The sequence below is a fragment of the Anas platyrhynchos genome, chromosome 12 (genome assembly GCF_047663525.1).
Source record: "Anas platyrhynchos isolate ZD024472 breed Pekin duck chromosome 12, IASCAAS_PekinDuck_T2T, whole genome shotgun sequence".
Lineage (NCBI taxonomy): Eukaryota > Metazoa > Chordata > Aves > Anseriformes > Anatidae > Anas > Anas platyrhynchos.
The window spans coordinates 15,377,501-15,395,501 of record NC_092598.1 but is presented as its reverse complement, the minus strand read 5'-3'; the positions used below and the strand labels follow the sequence as shown (position 1 = coordinate 15,395,501).

General features: G+C 46.4%; 2 long non-coding RNA genes across 29 annotated transcripts in view; one reads left to right on the top strand and one right to left on the bottom strand.

Annotated features, from left to right (window-relative positions):
* Positions 1-18,001, top strand: part of LOC101802362 (uncharacterized) — a 210,804-nt gene that overhangs the window by 181,897 nt on the left and 10,906 nt on the right. For 11 of the 19 annotated variants that reach the window (XR_011812193.1, XR_011812200.1, XR_011812195.1 and 8 more), the window contains 3 exons: positions 6,995-7,049; positions 8,362-8,489; positions 10,361-15,136. This is a non-coding gene — a long non-coding RNA (uncharacterized lncRNA). The remainder of the gene's footprint in view (positions 1-6,994; positions 7,050-8,361; positions 8,490-10,360; positions 15,137-18,001) is intronic. The other 8 variants (XR_011812194.1, XR_011812202.1, XR_011812196.1 and 5 more) reach the window with 5 other exon arrangements.
* LOC106020518 (uncharacterized) overlaps positions 11,373-18,001 on the bottom strand; it is a 242,993-nt gene continuing 236,364 nt past the window's right edge. For 7 of the 10 annotated variants that reach the window (XR_011812179.1, XR_011812187.1, XR_011812185.1 and 4 more), the window contains 2 exons: positions 17,860-17,985; positions 14,381-14,518 (listed from right to left, as the gene is read on the bottom strand). This is a non-coding gene — a long non-coding RNA (uncharacterized lncRNA). Of the gene's footprint in view, positions 11,513-13,708; positions 14,519-16,983; positions 17,186-17,859; positions 17,986-18,001 lie in introns of those variants that run through there. The other 3 variants (XR_011812181.1, XR_011812178.1, XR_011812182.1) reach the window with 3 other exon arrangements.

The window sequence follows — 18,001 nt, the reverse complement described above, 5'->3', positions numbered from 1 at the left end:
AAATGGGAAACCGTGCGAGTGGAGCATGTGAGCAGAGAGGAAAGCCCGCTTTGATTTTCCCTTGCTGGCGTGCAGCAGGCAGAGCACATCTTCGGGAAGGTTCTCGTTATCTGTGAAATCCTGGACATCTTGGGAGCAGCCTGGTCGCGCTCAGGGCTGGGCAGCAGGCCCGGGGAGGAAAAATCAGCTCGCAGGAAACGGCCTGACCCTTATCCAGCTGATCTGGTTCTGTGTTAAACGTTTGTCCCAGCACGTGGCTCAGTGACGTGCCGAGCCCCTGGTACACCTCAAAATCTCCTGAATGCCCTGCGGAGACCCAGCTTGGTGTACCCGCTGCGCAGCACCCAGGCTGGATCCGAGGTTGTCTGGTGGGGAACAGGCCATGAGAAGGCCAAGGGATCAGAGTATTTGTGCCCCAAAACAGACAGCACAGCCCGCTAACGCTGCCGGCAACCTGAGCTCTCAGTTCACCTCCTGGGGCACGAAATGCCCTGTTTGGGAGCGTGTTCCCCCGAGAGCTGAGTGCAGGGAGGTCAGAGCAGGTGCCAGGATGCAGCTCACCAACAGCTCAGTTACAGCCTGTGGAGATGTAATTATTTAATTGCACTGCAGGTGACTTCATCACGGGGAGAGGTTCGCCCCTCTCAGCACACAAAGTGTGCCTTGGCAGCTGTGTCCCTGACACAGAGCTGAATTTTGTTATCTCAGGCACACCTCGCCCTGTCATCATTTCAAACTGTTTCAGAATAACTTCTGTGCCATCATGCTGCACTATCCTGTGAGGTATTATTTATTTAAATGGCTTCCAAGTGAGTTATCTCCCAGTGCCTGCTTATAACAAGATCATTTCCCACAGGGCTTTCGGGTCACTGATGCTCCAGAGTCCCCTGCCTGGTTTCAGTTGCTGTTCACCCACTGCTCCTGGCCCCTTCCCGTGCCAAAAAAAATGATGTCCAGGTTTAACTGGGGCACATCTGATAAAGCAGGGGATAACTTTTCAAAGCAGTGCCCCAGGATTGAGATGTTTGACTCCTCTGGGATTCGGTAGGACCCTACACTGAGGCTTTGTATCAGCCTCGTATTCCTAAGGCTGTATGAGACCAGGCAGCTTGGCAGAAATTAAACCACTCTCTTCATTTTATCTTATTTTGTGCCATTTTGTTGTCTGAAGCCAGATTTAACTCCTCTCCCCAAAAATATTTTTTTTTGGTGGTCTTAGCATTTATCAGACTTCTAAATCCTTACATATTGCTCGTGATAAGAGGATAACTTCACCACTGGTTTCACAGTGGAAAAGGTAGGTTCATTTTCTGCCAAATAACGATGGGCTCTCCTGGCAGTGTAGCCACTCCGTGTGCACTGGGGATAAAACATACACATTGCTAGAGTGCTGAGCTGAAAAAGAAGAAAACTTATCATTCAAGAAAAAAATGATATAATTAGGATCAGGGCTGGAATCTCACTGGGAAATGTGGTGTAAAAATGCTTCTCATTTTAAATTAAGCTTTCAATGGCAAGTGCTTGGCTTTCAGCAACTCCTCTGAAACTCTTTTAATTGAAGTTCCATGAAAATCTGGGGAGTTCAGCTCAAGTTCACCTCCCAAACCCATCCTGATTTCATTAAAGATCTGATCTTCTTTTATTTGCCAATAAAATATATATGTGTATGTGTGTGTGTAAATCAGTATCTGCTCCATAACTGTTTTTTTATTGTTTTTTTTTTTTTTTTTTAATTTTTATTTTTAATTTATTTTTTTTAAAGGAACAGTTTCCCTTCTCTTTATGACCTCTGCTCCCTCCATCTAATGAGAGATGGGAGGAACAACCCCCAGCAGACCCACAGAGGTGGGGATTTGGGGCTCAGGGCACACTTTCTGGTTGCTTCCCCCACCTGCCTCATGCTCTGCATTGGTGTGGAGCCAGTATCAGCCGTGATCAGGTCACCCTGGCCTGCTGAAGGCCAGCACGGCCCAGCCCTCGTGTTCCCGTGGCAGCTGTGGTGTGAGCCACAGGAGCTGGGGCTGAGCGTGCCTTGGTGGGGCTCCTGGTGTGGCCGTTTTGTCTGTGCCTCGCAATTTTCTTTGTCTGTCTCTAGGACCCAACAAAGGTCCCGATTACTCGGGAGGGTCTTGCTCTGGGCTTACATCTGGACAGTGAGGTTAGGATTTTTGTTCTTTCATCCCTTTCCCAAGTTCTGTCCCGCTTCCAGCTGCAGGGGCCAGATGTGCCTGTGAGCAAGGGGCTGAGTGCTGCACACAGCCTGCCTCGACCCGGGCTCTGCATCCCTTCGCTTCACCTACCAGCTGGTAAGACAAGCCTTCAGCAATGGCATCCATGTGCCCAGGGTTTTCTACTTACCTAGGGTGGCGTTGGAGCCCCCCGCGGTGCCCCCATCCCCAGCCGCGCTCACTGCGGCTCCTGCAGAAGCAGCGGGCACTGAGGGCTCCCCCGACACCGGCTGGGAGGGCTCCTGGGAGCTGCCCGAGGCCCCGCTTCTGTGCCGTGCACAAGGCGAGATGAAAATGTGCTGGAAATGCTGTAAATCTGCCTTCCCCAGGGCAGAGATTGGCGATACACTCGAGTCCTGCATCAGCCCAGTGTGCAGCAGTGCGCCAATGAATATAAGCCCAGCTCTTCCGTTAATTATTCGGTCATTCGGGTATCCAATTTGGGTTTTTGTCCCACTCCTAGGCTAACGCGTTTCTTCTTCTATTTTATTCTCTCATGGCTGCAAGTCCTACCTGTGCCACAGCCCCCCCGTGAGCCCCGCATGTCGCTATCTGCAGTTTCAGGGAATCAGATCTCAGTGTTTCTGATCAGGGTCCAGCTGGAACCACACATCTTTGTTTCATGTATTTAATATACTCAAAATGCACTAAATGACAGTTTATAATATCATTATCAACAGTTAAAGACATTATAACTTCAAGAAATGAAAAGAAAGTGCAGCCATATGTGGAAATGCTTTATTTTGTGCACTTTTAACCCTCGCAATAGCTCAGCTGCGAAAACGGGGACTGCAACGCGAGGCAGGAAAAAAATTCAATGTCTGCAAAATCATTTTTCAGTTTTCCCTGCGCTGTTGTCATGAAAGAGCGCTGCACTATTTGGATGGTAAATAACAACCGAGGACTAATTTATTTTTCTTCATAAAATTATTTCTTGAATTGGATTCAAATGTGTTCCTTATTACACGGTTTGATAATTCAGTGATGCTTTCCCCCCATAACATACGAGCTGATTTAAACCTTCACTCCAAACAGCCTCGGGCTTATTAAGAACAGTGTGGACTGAGTATGGATTAGGTTTAAAAGTAATAAAAAAGTAGACCTGTTGGTTAGGTGAAAAATTCACTATCAGATTCCTGAGTGCAGCTTTCTTTTCATGTGCAAACTGCATTAAATGAGGCATTTAATTCAACAAATCCATAGTTCTGATCCACCAGAAATAGAGACTGGGTTAGTTCAATTTGTAACAAACGATCTCCATATGATCAAAGTCCTGAGAGCTGATTCCAACATACTGCTTAAATTAGTCTAACACCGAAGTGTTTGGCTCTGGGACAATATTTGGAATGTCTTACCAGAAGAAAAATTCCTCCGCACACATGGTTCCAATATCAGGGAATGCCAACCTTGCTTTTTAATGGGCTGACAGGGAGCCTCCGTGCTAACTTTCTGACTCCAAAAAGTTCTTGTGCTGTCACCCGCAAACCAGCTTGGATAATTTTTCCTTGGCTTCCTTATTAAAGCCTGAATGAAGGGATTGTGTGGCTTTCTTAATGTCACTTGGTCTGCTTGCCATAAATTCAGGCACTCATGATGAAAGCTCCACTTATATTTCGCTGGGAAATGGAATCAAGGAGAATGCACCCTCGTTCACAATAAATAACTAAAGTTGAGTTATTAAGTGTATTTCATATACCAGCGCCTTATTACATCAGCAGTTTAGATAATGGCTTCTTAAAAATATTTCTCCACCGAAACCCACGAAGAGCGGGTTGCACATAGGCGTCCCTGTGCGCGGAAAGCAAACCAGCCGGCCGCGGCAATAACTTAGGCCTGTATTAACAAATAGCGAATATTTACATTTTTACATGCTGCTGTCTGTTCAGATTAAGCAACCATCGCGCTAGCGGCAGCGAGCGGGGAGAGCTGTGCTGGCTCGAGCCCCGACACAGAGCCCAGGGCTGGGCCGGGGCTCGCTGCAGGCAGGGGGACGCGAGCTGCTTGCTCCCGAGCCCCGCCAGCCCTGGCCCTGAAGCAACCAACAATATTTTCAAAGGCCACAGCTGGATTTCTTCTCTTTTTTTTTTTTTTTTTTTTTTTTTTTTTATGGACCATCTTAATGTGAAATTTGTTGCTGCGATTAAGCCAGAAGGGTGCCAGGCACCTATGCACGTACCGCGAACGCGCACATCGTTCTTTACATTTTTACACCGTTATTATACACGCAGTGGGCTGTAATAAATCGGTGTTCACCCAGGAACAGACAGGACTGACAGTGAGTAAATGCCCCGATTAGCATGTTATTGTGACAACTTTGCAGCTCCCCCCGGTTTGTTGCCATACATTTTGGATGCCGATGAGATTATTTCTAAGTCTGTGCTAAGCATCGCTTGGTATTTCATGGCAAACGGAAGAGGAGAAGGAGGCAGAATGAAGGATGAAAGGTTGGCACTCAGAAATTCAGCAAACCCGCTGTTTTCATGGTAACTCTTCTGAACAGGTGGCTAAGTAAGCCAATTAAACAGACTTTAAGAACAAATTATGATCGTAATCCATTGTCTGGGATCATTGAAATGCGCTGGGTGGAATCTGTTCCCCAGAGCTGCCTGAATAATGAAAATCTATTTTGGTGTAATTTTATTGTTTTCCTATCTTCATTAGATGTTCAGAGAAGGAGCTCTCTCTCTCTCTCTTTTTTTTTTTTCTTTTCCTTTTCCTTAGGGGCGAATGGAGGGTGAAGGAAACCAAACATCTTCTACAGTTTATGAAAAACAGCCTTTTAAAAAAAAATAAATATTAACACGTAAGGACATCTTTTCCTTTAAATAATACACCAGTTTGCTAGTGACATTTTGTAACTATTCTAGAGAAGGAAATTTCTAGTATAACTTGAAAACCTTCAATAACATGGTAGACATTAATGAAATAAATCTCAAAACGTTTTTGACGGAAACATCTTGATCAACAAAGTGTCTGTCAAAGGCCAGTAAAAAAGTGTGAAATAGCAGAGATACCAGCTGTGGGCCCGTAGCCCCAGCGGAGGGCTCAGGGAAGCAGGAGCAGCTCTCCAGGGTTGGGGAGAGACTGAGGGAGGGGAGGAGGACACTGAAAACCTTCTGCTTCAACCCTCCTGTCCTCAGCACTTTGCATGTCACTGGTGGACGTTTAAGGCCCCGACAGAAAGGCCTTTGGGCTGAAGCTGGTGGTGTCCAACACAAACCATCTCCTCTGCGCAGTCTTGCTCAGGGACATGCTGGAGGTGATTAAAAAAATCACACCAACCGATGGGCACCACTATGGATTCACATCATAGAAGAGGGCAGTGGGAAATTTAGGCCGGGGTTTTCCAGACAGCCCGGCAACATCGGGGGCTGATTCTGCCCCCACACAAAATGGGCCACGCGACTTGGTCAGTGTAGGAGAACGACAGCCACCACCCAACCCAGGACTGTGCCACGTGGACCCGTCCTCGCCTTCCTCTGCCCAAATCGCCAGCAACGCCCCTGCCTCTATCGGCTGCAGTGCTACAGGTTGCTATGGGTCTCCTTTTATTTTATTTTTTTTCTTTTTAAATCTGGGACAGAAAAGAGTTCTCCAGAATTATCTCAGGCCATCGTACGGTAACGACTCCGCGCTGCCACATAGGGCTGCATGAACTGGTGACCTAGGGACAAAATAAATTACGTGCAAGCTGAGGGCTGGCGATGGTGAGTGACAGAAGAATGGCACTCCAAATTGTGTTCAAGAGATTCTGTATTCATTTAAGAAATGTGACTGTTTAGCCAATTTATTCATTTGACAAGTTCCTTTTTAACCATCTTAATTCACCATTTAGCCTGCGATGGCCTTCATTAGTTTATTAGATATTCATTGAAAGAGATTTTTTAGCATAAATACAGTTCCAGAGAGGATTACTGCACAGGGAATCTATTCTTTTAGCCTCCTTATTCGGATATCAAGTATTTGTTGAAATGGTCTCATATTTACATAGTCCCTTAATGAAGTCTAGAAAAGCTTTTCTGCAAAGGGAATATTGTTTTGTCAAAATTAGCTTACTTAAATAGTTTTCAAAGTCGTCTCAGAACAAAGATTTCAAAGATACTGCGCCAGCCTAATATTTACTTTTTACACCGTACGGTAGTTTAGACTTGCCAGGAAAAGTGCACTTGCTTTTTTGTGTTGTTTTGTTTAAATTTCTCTGTTTCTAGTTGTGAGATATATATGTCATTTCTAGGGGTATGGAACTAATTGAGGAATATGTCCTGCCCTTGTTGAGGTGAACAGGGCAGATAAATAAAAACTCCATTGGACATAAATCTCCTCCACTAACATCAAAGAAACAGGATCCTGCTAAGTGTATTTGTATAATGCAGTAATTTATGCAAAAAGCAGCTTTTGTCAGCAATGCAACAAAGCAGCTTTGATAAATGTCCCCTAATTTATTGTCATGTATCTCAAATCAAAGTAAAACATTTACAGCCTGCACACTGAAGGAACCCAGGCCCAGGGCACTTAAAGGGTTTCTCTCCCTCTCCATCTCCCCCTCCTTTTTTTTTTAAAGTACAAAAAGCTAAGTTGGGCAAAAGGTTAAAAAGGCTCTGTTTTGAATGCTAAGTACTTTATACAAATTACGGGAAAAATATTAACGGAGCTGCTTAAAGAACGAGAGAAAAGCCTGTACAAATTCAGATTAAAAATCCGCTTAGCTTTTCTCTTATGGGTGATGTTTAACAAATCATAATGCAGCCACAAATTGTGTTTTACAGGGACAATCCCACCAGCTCATGTTCTGAAAAAGGAGTAAACCAGTGACAGGGAAAGGTAAGTGTCTGGCTCCAGTGCTTCGCTGCCCATCCCTCCTACCAGGCCTGTCCTGTGCGGGGCACAATTTAAGTCAGCTCAGACGTGAGATCTTTGGGGGAAGTGTTATCAGTGGCCATGGCGGGGTTGGAAATTGGACCCTAGAGGAGCAGAAGGCCAAAGAGCCAAGAGCTGCATCCCCCCGAAGTGCCGCTGTTGTTTCCATGCCTCAGAAGCTCCTTGGCTCGAGCATCTCCCAACTTCTTGGCAGAATCGCCCTACCTACAGACCCAGTCCCAAGAGGGCCATTTTGTAATTAAAGGGCCTCATTAAGGGGTGTGACTGATAAGGCGCAGTCTGAAATGGGGTGGCCGTGACGCAGGGGAGCACTTGGGAGCCCCCGTGTCCGGGCAGGGCGCCTTCGGCCTGGCCGCCGTCAGGAGGTGCCGCCAGGAGCATGCCCCCAGCGCCACGGCCCTCACGGGGCCACGCGCGTCCCACCTGGCTGCCAAGGGTCGGGCGGCCTCGGGGCGGCCTCGTTCTTGTCCCTAGGCCGGGAGGTGACGGGGAGCAGCACGGGGCGAGGTGGGATGAGAGGAGCTGGGACTGCCGTGTGGGCACGGCCTCCAGCAGCAGGTCCGGCCATGGCGAAGGGGCAGAGGGCGCCCTGTGGCCCATGTCTGGAGACAAAGCTGGGCACAGGCCTCCTGGGGATTGACTGGTTGGCCATCAGCTCGCCTCTGAACACGGGGAGTGCGCTCGGGGAAGGCCTGGAGTCAGCTCACGGCAGGGAGACCACTGAATGCCCGGCGGATGATAAATTAAAACTACGTGGGCTTTTCAGTCACCCACACTGCCTCCCAGTTAAAAAGACCCAAAGTGATACGGCTGCTCCTCCACCCTCTTTGATATCTGGGGGGGGGGGGGGGGGGGCGATAAATTCTGCTCTGTTTCAGCAGGGATCTAGTGCAGCTCCACATGTCAGATTGCTTCAGAAGTAGACAGCATTTCTATGTTTTTTACTTAGAAAGCTCTGTTTATAATAAAACAAACATACAGCTTCAGGAGTATAATATCCTTTGAGTGGAGTTGTTTCAAAGTGTTTTACAACCCATCTGGTAGACTGACTCGAACCATTAGGCGTGTTCTTGGAGAAAATGCTTTATTCACACAGATAGAAGTATGTTTCTGGTACTGCAAACCAGGAGAATGAAACTTTGCAAATCCGGGCCTGCTGCACCATAAAACAGAGCCATGAGTTCCCTGAGAAAGTGAAAAGGAGATGTTGAAAAAAAAAAAAGGAAAAAAAAGTACTTTTATTTTCTTTGTGTAGCAGTTGTGCCTGCTGGGAACGGAGTCTGCCTCACGCCAGTGCCACCACTCCTGAGAGGCCAAGTCATCGGCACGCGGAGCCCACACTGCAAATCCCCGTGCCTGCTGGTCTTAAGACACATTCAGATGGTAAGTCAATAAGTTAGTATCATAATTACTAGGGTTATCATTAAAATTTTATAAAAAGGATTCTGCAGCCACAATCAGAGAAATGAGAGCTTTGCACTTAGCAAAGCTGATCACAGGTGCTACGTCTGAACCACAGGAACACCTTCGGCAGCTGCAAGGCTCGAGGGGCATTCTGCAGGAACAGGTGGGTTGTTTAAAGATATTTATAGATAGATGTCTCTCTCTCTGTGTATACACACACGTGCATATGTGTAAATTGTTACACATGCAGATATGTGGACATAGCAAATTATGTGTATGTACCTGTACAAACATATATATAAATCTATGTGTATAGTCTCTAAATAGACCTATACACATGCATGTCTACATCCATATAGCAGGAGCTATAGCTCTATACTAACAAACATATATTTATGTGTGTCATATATGTCCATATACCTGGATATAAAGCCATATATCTGTGTGTATAGCCATGTATGTCCTTATCGATATGTCTGACTACTGCCTGCATCCCTTCCACTGATGCTACAGCAAAGCTGAAGGCTCTGAGTGGGGAGTGCTGGGGTGGAAATGCCTCTGCACATGCTCGGTGCTCAGGAGCTGCAACAGCCTCTATTTTAAAATGACACACATGAGATTTAACATGAAGCCACGCTGGCTGCTGGTCAGTTGTCCCCTGGCATTCCTTGCCCCTGCTGTTGGGGCAGGGTGTCCCTGGGAAGCTGGCAGCACGCTGGAACCACAGCGCTGAGGGGCCTGTGGCAGTGCCATGGCTCACGCCCTACCTGAGCAGTGGAGTAGACAACAAAGAGATGGCGAGAGGAGCAGGGCGGGTGGTGGCGAGCCCTGCCTGCTGCAGGAGCCCGCCGGGCTGTGATGGAGAGCCAGCAGAGGCCAGCACACAGGAGCGAGCTGTCTGGGGCCCGCATCTGGCCGGGATGCCTGGGAGGTCACAGGAGAGCCTCAAGTTAAAGTATTTAAAATAAAAATTAAGATAGAGAGAATGAGAAAGTGGCATGGTCAGCAGAGCTTTTCTGCAGGCCTGTCATGTCCATGTCAGCCTCCTGCAGGTACCCGAGAGGCTGCTCAGGTGCAGCACCAGGGACCTGCAATATGCTGCTGACGTTTTACAGGTCTGCTGAGATAGGTGCTAGTGCGAACACACCCAGTGCCCTCAGACCCTCAGACAGTCCTCCTGGATCCATTTTTCTTTCTTTCTTTCTTTTTTTTTTTTTTTTTGCATCGATGGGCTTTGTGATGAAATTTTATCCTGATACGTTTAAAGCAGAGACAGCTGTGAGTAGCTGTTAAATAGACACAAACAAGAGCTCGGGCCAAAATATGCGTGTTCAACACAGCTCTTTAGCTATAAGTTGTGCTACGAGACCACAAAAATGAAGAAACTAAAACATATTAATTGTTTGAAATGGAAACACTCTCTTTTTAAAGTCAGGCACCCTTTTTAAATGTCTTATTTAAGTGTTGCGTTGATGTCTAAGTCGCTGGAGCCCCTTTATCTCAGGGCACTTATTTTGTGAGTGGTACGTTTTGACACATGGTTTTGGTTTATTATGTAATGCTTCAATAAATAAATGCAAATTACCAATAATGATCTTTATAATCTGAAACATAACAAAAATCAAACTTTTTTTTCACATAAATAGATGGAGAATTTTTTTTTTTGTTTCTTTGTCTCATTTTGCAAATTACTCTGTCTGACACAGATACAGGTTTCAAAGAAGTTCACATTCAGTGTGAGCAGCACAAATTAAAAAAAAAAAAAAAACAGACAACAAAAACAAATCCCCCCCCCATCTTGGAACGTGTCATTAAAACCACATGGACTTTAAATTCTTGTTCTCATACAGCAAATTGCATTAGCAGATTTTGACCTCAAGACTAAGCCACGTTACATGTGTGAAAGGCCCAGCATCTCTGCTCTGATCCGCAGCACCGCTCCTGCATACTGAGTAAGTAACTGCAGCCTACTGATGTAATAGCATCCTGCATATGTCTCATATTAATGGTATTTTCCTAATAGTAATAGCATTAAAAGCCTGCCTACTTTGCTATTGAGTTACTCTATTTAGGATAATTTGCCCAGAAAGACTATCCTTGAGCATGTGAACAGCCATATCATTTTATAACACTTAACTTAAAAATATCAAAATCAAAGCAAGCTGACAGTTTGATTCTAGAACTAGTATTTTTCCATTAAAAAAAAAAAAATCTGTTGTGTTTCCTGAATAATTTATTATCTGGATTTTTGTTGTATTTTCCACATGGAATTGATGAAGAAAAAATACTTTTTTTTTCTAAAGAAAGTTTGGACGAGCGAAAATTCACACATGGAAAACAAATGAGCATCGGGAAACACTCCTCGTAGCTAATGGCTACTTGGTATGTCGCCAGAATTCATACAGATCCTTAAAATCAAGTAAATTATGCCCGTAGTGATAGCTCCCTTTCGCTGGAGTCCCACAACAAGCACCAAATGGTGGAGCGGAGCAGAACTGCCAAATTCCATTTTTCACCTCCCGATTCCTTTCAATTAAGCAGCCTCATTTCCAGCAGAAGGGCCTATGCATATTTTATGGCACCGCGGCGGGGTGCACCGCGCACCTCTCCCGGCTCGCCGCCGCGCGCCAGGCCCCGCTCGCACACCGCAGGCCCCGCGGTGCTCGGCCCCGCTCGCTGCCCGCACGTGCCCGCGGCCCAATCCTGCCCGCGCCGAGGCCGGGGAGCTGCAGGGGGCTTTGAAGGCAGGTTTGGCCTGCAGGAGATAAATCAGCACCAGAGGGGAGCGCAGCCAGGCACACACACACACACACACACACACACACAGACGTCTTCCTTACGCAGCCTGCTGAAGGCTCAGGCCATGCAAAGGAAATCATCACGAAGCGGACGCCTTCCTCTCGTGGGCTGCTCGTTTGATAGGGGATCGCAGGCATTCACAGCGCTGTCGAATGCGGAGGTTAAGAAACCTGCTGCTCAGTTAGACAACTGGTGAATTTGTGCTAGAAAAAATAGGATGGATTACACCAATATCGGTTAAGACTGCAATAAATATTTATAAACAATCTTCCTTGCAAAACACATCTCTATCATTCATTTCCCTGCGATGAAAAATCTGGAACAATGGAACTAATGACAACATTGTTCCAAAGTTAAATAGTATATCTAATAAGGAAAACACTAAAATGAGCCAAATTCCTTATGAACACAACAGCGAAGCAATTAAAATAAATGTGATTTTCCAGATCAAAACTTCTGGCTGTTAATTGCTATATGGCACCTATCCTAGTCATATGAGTTTCCCTTGCAGCTGTTTTTATTTCATGATCCATGCTGAACTCCCCGGAGCCCAGGCCTGGGCTCTGACATGGAGACAGCCTGCCTGAGCACCGAGATCGCTGCCGCCCGGCGCCTGCGGTGCCCTCTCAGGACGAGCCTTGGCGGAGAGGCTCTCACCATTTCACGTTGTTGGCCGTGTGGTTCCAGTGCAGAAGCTGTGTTGCCTGCTGCACCGCCTTTTAAATCCCAGGATGACTTTTTTTGGGGGAGAAGTAAGAGGCTGTCCATCATGTGCTTTCCTAATGGTGGTACTGTGCTGCTAATGCTCTACATCTGACTGCTTCTCCCACTTTTTCTCTCTCTCGCTCTCTTTTTTTTTTTTTTTTCCAATTTATGCCCTGCCCGAGCGCAGCAGCCATGGGTAGGGCACTGCAGCCTCGGCAGGGCCAGGGTTCTTTAACCCACCTCACGTTGCCCCCAGAGCTCAAACCACACGCTGGAAATCTGGCACGCTCCAGCCGGCTCACTTGAAGCTGTATTTTAGTATCTGTGGGTTATTAATGAGATTAAAGAACTCCGTTACAGGGAATGACAACTGCAGTTTGTCCAACATTAAGCAGATATTGGCATCCTTAGGTGCGAGTCGGGAGGCAGTGATCTCAGATATTGAACAAGCTAAAGCCATGAGCAATATGATATTGATTAGACAATGGGTATTGTATTTACCCACATAGCTTTATTGGGTGAGGCTCAATGTGATGTGTTTTTATTTGGGAAACTTAAGGAAGATAATTAAAAATGTTGTAAGCAGAGCCCAACAGCCTTCGTGCTTTGCTTTTTAAAGGCTGCAGATGTCCTGTCTTCTTTCTGTAAAACTGCATGCGCTCCCTCTCCACCTTCCAAAAGATCAAGGGTAATAATAACAACAATAATAATACAGTGTCCTGGAATTTTTCTACATGCCTCAAGAGAACTCTAATTTTTTCCAGAAACTGTTTTCTGACAACAGCCGCCTCTTGGTCTTTTCCTGTTACCCAGTATGGATTTCCAGTGCTGTTGAGGCCAAGTAGAAATGGTGTCTTTGGATATCAGGCCTTTCATGTCGAAAACACCTCTCCTGCTAAACAAAGCCGTGTAGAGGAGAACAAAGCCAGTGCCTGGGGTTGGGCTGCCCCCCAAGAAAGGAGCACCATGGCACAGAAAGCAGGGGCGCTGGGAGCAGCTTTCCCCACCGCTGCCACCATGGAGCAGCGAGCCTGGTGGTACCAGCGGCCTCACAGGGGAGGAGAGGCACAGAGATCTTCCACGTTAATTTTTTAATTTTTGAGCAGTGCTGAGAAGCTGGTCAACCTCAGAGTCATCCAGAGAGAAGGCCTGGAGCTGAGGTACTGCTTTGTACTGCACACATCCATAATGGGCACACGCACTATGGCACACGTGCAGGAGGACAGCCCGCGCTGCCCTCAGCCCTGCCTCCCTGAGGCTGCCACACCGTGAGGTGCGCTGGGCAGCCCCGACCCGATGTGCAGGGAGTGCCATGAACCGTGGGCACCTCAGCCCAGCACACGGTGATGGGGATCTCTTCGGGATCCTCACACCCTGTGACATCTTCACCCAGCAGTCCGAGGCACCCCCAGCGAGCACGTCCTGCCAGCCTGTTCTGCTGTTTCACCCATCAATTGCATTCCCTTTCCCCGAGGCATTTTTTTTTTTTTTTGTAATCCCACAGCAATACCACGGTTGCCAGCCCAGCATCACGTTCCTGCCTTTCATCAGAAGGCTGACTCACAGCATCTTTTAGTTTGGGCTCACTTTTTTTTCCATGGTTCCTTGGCCCAAGCAGCCGCGGGCAGGCGCCCAGCCCAGGGCTGAAACCAGCCCTGCATTTTGGCCATCCTCCTTGCCCCCGGGAAGCTTACCGTGCCGAGGCTGTTCAACCTGAGCGTTTCCCCTCCTTCCATGGGCGGCTGCTGCTCTAATTCCTCAGGCTTCTGGCCACGGGGCTTTTAATTTTTTCCTCCAGTTTGGTTCACCTCCGGTGCACCAGAGCTGCTGCCGGCCCCGGTCCCATTGGGGAGGCAGCTTCTTGCAGCCGCCGCTGCCTCCTCCGCTCTCCAACCTGATGCTTCCCAGCCCCGGGCTTCGCAAGGGGAGGCAGAGGCAGCGTGTGCCGAGCCTCCATCTGCACCACATCATGGGAATACAAAATGGCACCAAGTCCGACTTCTCCTCATTAGATGTGGGCAAACTTGGCTGGAGCGCAAGTGCGAAAGCTCATCTTTCTTCAGCTGCTTGTAATTCGGGCTTGAGCAAGAGCATTATTTGGGGCTTAAGTCAGTCTTCTAAGTAGGTCACAATTCTTCTCCTAGACCCAAATTCCTGCCTGTGACTTCTCAGAAGCGTGGATCCTTACGGTCTCGGGATTTGTGAAGCACCTCGGGTGCCCTCTTATCAGCTTCATCAGCTCCTCAAATGAAGCCACAAAACAACCAGTCACTAAGTTGCTGCCTGCTTAGGGTTCAGACTTGGAAAAATTCCTCTGCCTTGGGTGGCAGCCATTTCTCTGTCTCATTTGCATGTCTGATTTTCCCGTTTTAGTGATACTCCACTACTAGCCCTGTAAAAAGGTAAAAGGACACATCCTGCAACTCCTCTGGTCATTGCCTCAGTGGAAGGACAAAAGGCGATGGAGATGGCCAGGAAGCTCCAGCCCATATGGAGTTGGCTGTCTGAAACAGATGCAGTGCAGTCTGTGCTATAAAATGGAATTCATTTTAGTGGTGCAGAGACTGATTCCCCAAATCATCACAGCATGTGTTAGACATTAGTCCTAGTCTTTAGTGTAGCACTATAAGGGCTTCGGACACACCCGGTGATAAAATGGGGAAGGGAAGGGAAGGGAAGGGAAGGGAAGGGAAGGGAAGGGAAGGGAAGGGAAGGGAAGGGAAGGGAAGGGAAGGGAAGGGAAGGGAAGGGAAGGGAAGGGAAGGGAAGGGAAGGGAAGGGAAGGGAAGGGAAGGGAAGGGAAGGGAAGGGAAGGGAAGGGAAGGGAAGGGAGCACAATGCGACACCAAACAATACAACACGGCACAATGCAAGGATGGTTTAGAGCTTTTCGGTCACCGGTTGGATTTGGCTTTCTGGTGGTTCTGCAGAACAGTTCTGCATGCCAATAGCAGCTCGCAGCCCTGTGTCTGAAAATTACCATAATTTGTTTTTTTCAAGCATGTAGAAAGAAAGAAGTTTTACCTCCCCACCAGCGGAGAGATGTGTCTAGACTTTAACAAGGAATGGGAAACGTGACCCAAGCAAATGCCATATCGCTCACTAGAGGAGGAGCCTCAGAGGTAAGTGTGGTTTTAATGCTCACTTGGCCAAGGGAGATCATCCATAGCGGTGGGTAGTACTAGTTAGCAGGCATTTCTCTGCAGTACTCTTCCAGGTGTTTTTTTTTCTTTTTTCCTTCCCCCCCCCCCCCCCCCTTGATTACAACTTTGGTGTGCAGTGGTGGAATGCTGGAGCTGGATCAGAGCTTGGTTCTGTGGTCACCTTTGTATCACTGAAATGAGTTGAAGTGCTATTTTACAATGGATTACAGGATGCCCGCAGCTTTTATGTTTTATTTTTGTTTCTGTGAGGTTATTTTTCACTTCCTCTTTTGAATAAAAAGAAAACAAAATGTTAAATGTCTAATTGAATGGACTGTTGGAAAAGGTGCATAGAAAGGTCTAGCATGTGAACTCCTGTGAAGCAAATGCCTTTGTTTCCAAACAGGCTAGTGATAGCAAATATTTATTGACATTTTCCTTCCACAGGGGCGTTAACAATTATAATTTGCTAGTATGTACCTCATGAGTACTTTCAGGTTTTGAACAGAACATCTGTTGGTCAAAGATGAAAAAAAATGTTGAAAAAAAAATCTATTTTTCCAGGGTTATGAATCTAACAGCATCACAAATTATCGCTAGGAAAACAGTTCAAAAGCCTGAACTTGCACTTATGGAAAAAGGAACACAGATAGAGGAAACAGATAAATATGCGTCGTGGTGGTAGGCTTTGTTTTCTGAAATGATATATTGTTCCGGAGAAGCGGTTAACAAACAAATTATTGTCTGTGTCCAATACAGCCAGATCTTTGGTTCCACCGAACAGATGTTAAGGTGAAGCAGATTAAAGCTTAATTCACAATAGGGCTGCACCACAGGAAAGGTGCCCTAAGTTTATCTATTGTTAAATAATATAATTTATCGTCTTAGAGGGCTACAGAGCAATTGCCGCTCCTTTTCTACTTTTTGAACAAAGATTTATAACATAGATAATCCCCAATTTTAGATATTTGCTGCAGGTTATATTTGAAAGAATTTCCCAAAAGACTGATAACCCCTTTTTTTCCTTAACCACAGTCAAACCAGTGAACTAATATGATGCCTGCTTCAAATAAATGTATTTGCTGCCTCTGTGCATGATAAGTTTTCATTTAGTCTATGATCAGCTGACAGTATGCAAGTTTGCAGATACCAGTAATTGAATACAGATAACCTTGGTTGTTGACCTATGCAGAGCCATGGCTGTCTAGTTTCCATTGTTTCTGTTTTTGCTAGTTGACACAAAACTGATGTGGGCTGAATTTATATATTAGCCATCCATTATAGTGGGAATTGCTTATCGTTGTGGATGGATATTGCAAGAAGTTTCTATTTATTTAACCTAATAAGATGGCAGAAATGAACCTGATTGGGCCCATTCAGGAGCAGAATTAACCCTTAGCAGCCCAGTTAATTTCTGCACGGATAACAGGGCGCGTAAAGGATGCCTGCCTTATTTCTATTTTTTACATATTAATTTTATTTTCAGTTAGAGGGCTTATATCAACTGGCAAAGAATCTGTGCAGTATTGAGAAAGTGAAGTTGAGGGTTGCAAAAGACTGAAGCAGTGCTGGGTATCCGAATCCTCTTGGCTTCTGACTGCAGCAGACAACGGTTCTCCCAGACCTCATTGAAAGCTGTGCCTGAAAAGACTATGAGGTAGAGTTTGCCAAGTGATGACAAGGGCAGTGGCAGCACGGTCCCTGTGAGAACCACATCCTATAGGGCTCACAGCGTGGGCTTCAGATCCTGTACTGGGAGCTGCTCCTCTGCAGGTGCAGCCGTCTCAAAGCTCCTGTACCTTGCAGCCAGCTGGAGATGCCTTTGGTTGGTTGCTTGTGGCCTGCTTGGTTTCAATTTCACCATAGCCACATATAATCGTGCAAATTTCCAGTTACCTGTGAGGTTATGCAGATCCAGAATTAAAAGCCAGGTTTACAACTACAGCATGAATATTGTAAATTGCTTACACAGAAGGTCCTGTGAAGGTGAGGGATGAAGGTCCTCTGTCACAGCCTACGATCCATTGGCTGGGGAAGAGCAGCAACAAAACCAGAGTGTCATTTCTTCTTTTCACTATTAAAGTGCTGTTCAAATTCGGACCTTGATGGCAAATCTTCAAGGCAGCTAATTGCTTGGTTGTTGGTAGTATGGGTGGCTTTTTTGCCAACAGAGAGGAACAGAAGAACTCCTGCGTGATGTCCCAGGGGAGGGGCACTGAGCTTTTCAGAGAAAGTGGCCATGAGATGCGGGCTCCTGACCAGGCACTTGGGTCCTTTGCAGAGTCTTTCTGCACCAGCCATTCAGGCCTTGCTAATGTTATGCACCAGGACTCACACAAGGTTTGTTCAAGAACATGAAAGCAAAATGGCCAGCTGGAATCCTAATTGCCTTGTGGAATACAGTAAAGCGCATGGAAACACAATACTGCTGCTTGTATTGCAATTTCTGCTTTTAGCCCTTTTCAGAGCAGCAAGAGTGAGTTACATGAAGTCCCACTACGGCTGAATTCTGTTTTTGTTAAACTGTGGTGTCAATCAACTTGGCTAAACTGACCTGTTTTTTTTTTTTTTTTCTTTTTTTTTCTTTTTTCTTTTTCCCCTGTAAAGGTCCTTCTTTGCAAATACAGTCTTATAAATCTAGGGAGCTATAAAAAAGAAACTTGTAAACATCCTAGTGTTGGCCACCTTTCTGCATTACCTACCTTACAGACCCGTGCTGGTTATGAGGATAGGTTGATCCGGGACGCTGTGGGAATGCAGCACCCAGTTAAGGTCTCATTTCCCTCTTTTGCATTCCTCTTCTGCCCGCATTTAAGGCTGAGAGGTGCCTGGAAATATCAAATA